The following is a 3,669-nucleotide window of genomic DNA, read 5'->3' on the forward strand; positions in this document are numbered from 1 at the left end:
GTTATACTTTAAGAAGGTGATTTTTGATAAAGTTATTCTTTACTACAAGAAAGGTCACTAGCATGCCTGGGTAGGGACCACTTAACACTCTAAAATGCATATGACAACAATTCCCTATCAATCACAGAAAGAATAACATCAATCGGTTGAGAACCCATGGAGTTACCAAGTAACAAAGCCAAAATAATACAGTTGAATTGAGAACCTTCCTAGTTTTTGAGGAATCCCTTGAAAAATGTCTACTTCCAACATAGTTATCATCATTTTGAATTTCATCTCAATCTGTGCAGTTGTTTGGCCATGAAAGCGTAACAAACAGACCAAATACACTAACTGGTACCTGCAGTTTCACAAACATGGTACTATAGAAAATGGATTTTATGTACTAATCAGAACTATAATCTATATCTGTACCAATGTTCATTCTTATCTGCTTTGTCATTTTTGAATGACGGAGTAACAAACATTCATACAATTTACTAAACTTTCATGTTTATAGTATTAGTGAAATATTTGAGTGTGGGAGTTGAGCACGCTTCGGCATGAATTGGGCCAGCTCCCACCGGGGAAGTACCACACCCCCACAGGAGATCGGCACCAAATGGTAGCATGTGAATGCAAGCAAAATCAACCAACTAATCTAACAATATTGTTTGCATGTGGGACAAGTCTTTGTGGTGTTTCCAGTGCTTGATTTATATACTTAAAATTTGTAATTTCTGTTTGAAAAACATAAATAAACAGTCAGCAGCTTGACTTGTAGAAATTTACATTCTCCTTACTTCATGAGATTGTACAATTAGCTGACCCGGCAAACGCTGATCTGCCTTACTCTTCTCATTAATGACAAATAGATATTGGCCAATCTCACCTACCCAATATGCACACAAAATTTCATGAGAATCAGTCCAGTTTCGAGGAGCATGGTAAACATTGTGACAAAGAATTTATACATAAATCATACACACAAGTATAATATTTTGGGCTACTTATAATACGATTTATAATTTAAATTAGCTGTTCTCCCCAGCTTTACACTACCATGTCTCCCCATAAGAATCTTTTTGTGCCTTAACAAAAATAAAAAATCGCCAAATTCGTCCAGCCGTTCTCGACTCTTATCCTTAGCAACACAATTGGTAATTCATTTATATTTATATAGATTTTTAGAAGAGCAAATTTATTATAAACAATATTATTATATAAAATTACACAAATTTATTATAAAAAATATTATTATATAACAATATTATAAACATTATTATATTAGCTTTAAAGTTTAATCTAATTGAAAGATATATGACAGAATCATAAGACAAAAAATTATAGACTATTCATTTAACTTTTTTACTTTTTTGTTAATTTTTTTGAAATAAGATTATAGTTTATTTCGATATCAACTGAACTACTGTTTATGTCTGATCAATGTGTTAAGTGGATATTAATAATAAAAATGATCGTATAAATAAAAAATATATTATTTGTTAGCTTATTATTAAAATCAAAGAAATAATTCGATCACTAGGACGATGTAAATAAATCGTGACATCACTTCTCTACAGAACATAAATCCGAAAGTATATTTATTGCAATGCTATTCTGTGTTAAATACGTAGGTAATATTTTATATACAATGTGTTAAACGAGGCAGGTGTTAAAACAATTTGTAAACAATAGAGAGCTTAATTATGTAAGCGAGTGTTTTGTATACTATATAATTATAACTTACCACATGAAAAACAACACTTGTTTTCTTAAATAAATTTCAATTCTTCTTTACGTATCACAGAAATTCAAAGCACCATACACAAACAGATAGATATAATTTAAGTTATATTTAACGCTAATCTATCATTGATCAATAATTATGATTTTTAATTTATTAATTTATGCATTTGCGTGTCTAAGACTGTTAATTTAATACAAAAATGTTTGTTATTTAGGCCGCGCTTTTATCGATCGTACATGATCGTTTGTGTCAAGTTAAATTATTTATTCAATTCCGCAACGTTCATAGTTTGTCACTACTTGCGATTTGCAAAGATCACCACAAAATTTATACCGAGTGATTCCGAGACCAATCCGAGACGGAATCGAAAATTGAATTGTTTTTGACGTTTGCGTGACCGTATTTAGTTCTTTAGATACCTATTTTTATTGCTTTAATTGCGTGTCTTTTTGGTTCTTGACAAAAACAAGTCCATTGCCTGTTCAGTTTTTTGATATGAAATGATTTTAACAATATTCGTCAATCGCTTTTTAATTACTTGGGTAAATAATTTTATAATGGTAATGTTCTGCAATATAATTGTAATTTTTTTACTCAGCAACTGAGTAGGAGAGTGGCATATTGTTGATACTTCATACTTCTATAATAATCTGTGGTTCACACTGAAGTTGCCAGTACATAACTGTGCAATATACACTTGAATTTGACACTTGTTATTAAACATTGGCCATTGCTGAATGCTGATTACCGATCGCCGGAAAGGGAATCGCAATTATTCAAAGAATTTATCATTCTAAACATTTTTCGATATAAATCTTTGAAATATCACTAGTTACCGGACAATTTCCATTAATTTTGGTGTGAGTATTATTTTTTAGTATCGAATACTTACATTTTGACGAAGAAGCTTGATTTATTCACTATATTTATTATTTTGTAACAACATTTTAGTGGGTACCGTTAAAGAAAACACAAACTTTTATAATTATATCAAATTCATTTCTAAATTAAAAAAAATAACGGACAACTTATTAATTGGGGAGCAACTTTTTCTTTTGTTATTCATAGGTTAGGTTATGAAGTTTAAGCTCGGCTAATCCCACATAAAGTCGATCTCAACAAAAGCTTACAATTGATTTAGCATATTATATGATAAACAAAAAGCATAATATAGGGGTGCAAGTAAATGTTGCATCTTAAAATTTAAAAAAGTTATTACAATGATCTAATGAATGTTTGTTTTTCTCTCTACATATTGGTATTAGGCCTATAAATTTGTAAATCGGGATTATAGAAAGAAAGAAAGAAAGAAAAGAAAACAAGCTTTATTGCCACATAAAAAAAACAAACCCATGGAAAAAGTAATATAAATTAAAAAATTAAAACTAATATAAATTAAAAAATTAAAACTAATATAAATTAAAATTAACATAAAAAAAAATTAACATGGCAATCGGGACAGACTCAGCCATGCTGATGGGCTTTAATCCCCGAACAGCGCTGATTTTCAGTCTGCCCACATGTTTTGTTCGAGGTTCTTAAATATTTGTCCAGGTACCAACCATATCATACAATGCACAGTAAATATTAAATCAACAGACAGTTATAAATAAAACTTTTATAATTAAAAATGTTTAAGTGCTTAATCAAATACATAATAATAAATATATAAAATAAACAACATATACATTTGGCATAAATAAAAAAATAATAATTGCTTCATAAATGTGTTGAGTCTGCTTTTTGTTTGTTTAGAAGTATCCTTTTGTATTTGTACTTGAACGATACATATGACATACTAAGCTTTAAGGGTGGTGGGAGGTCATTCCAAATCTTTGAAGCAGAATACTTGAATCCACCCCTAAAACCTGATGTGTGGTGCTTCGGTATAACTAATGCATTGCTACTTCTACTTCGTGTATTTTTACCATGGTACTCCT

The 3,669-nt window shown here is 29.8% G+C and overlaps 1 protein-coding gene across 2 annotated transcripts in view; it reads left to right on the plus strand.

Annotated features, from left to right (window-relative positions):
- Positions 1 to 2,461: 2,461 nt before the first annotated feature.
- Positions 2,462 to 3,669, plus strand: part of LOC119838519 (EEF1A lysine methyltransferase 2) — a 6,349-nt gene continuing 5,141 nt past the window's right edge. The window contains exon 1 of one of the 2 annotated variants that reach the window (XM_038364492.1): positions 2,462 to 2,589. The gene's annotated coding sequence lies outside the window, so the exon portion shown is untranslated. Of the gene's footprint in view, positions 2,594 to 3,669 lie in introns of both variants that reach the window. The other variant, XM_038364493.1, reaches the window with a different exon arrangement.

Source organism: Zerene cesonia, unplaced genomic scaffold, assembly GCF_012273895.1.
Source record: "Zerene cesonia ecotype Mississippi unplaced genomic scaffold, Zerene_cesonia_1.1 Zces_u003, whole genome shotgun sequence".
Lineage (NCBI taxonomy): Eukaryota > Metazoa > Arthropoda > Insecta > Lepidoptera > Pieridae > Zerene > Zerene cesonia.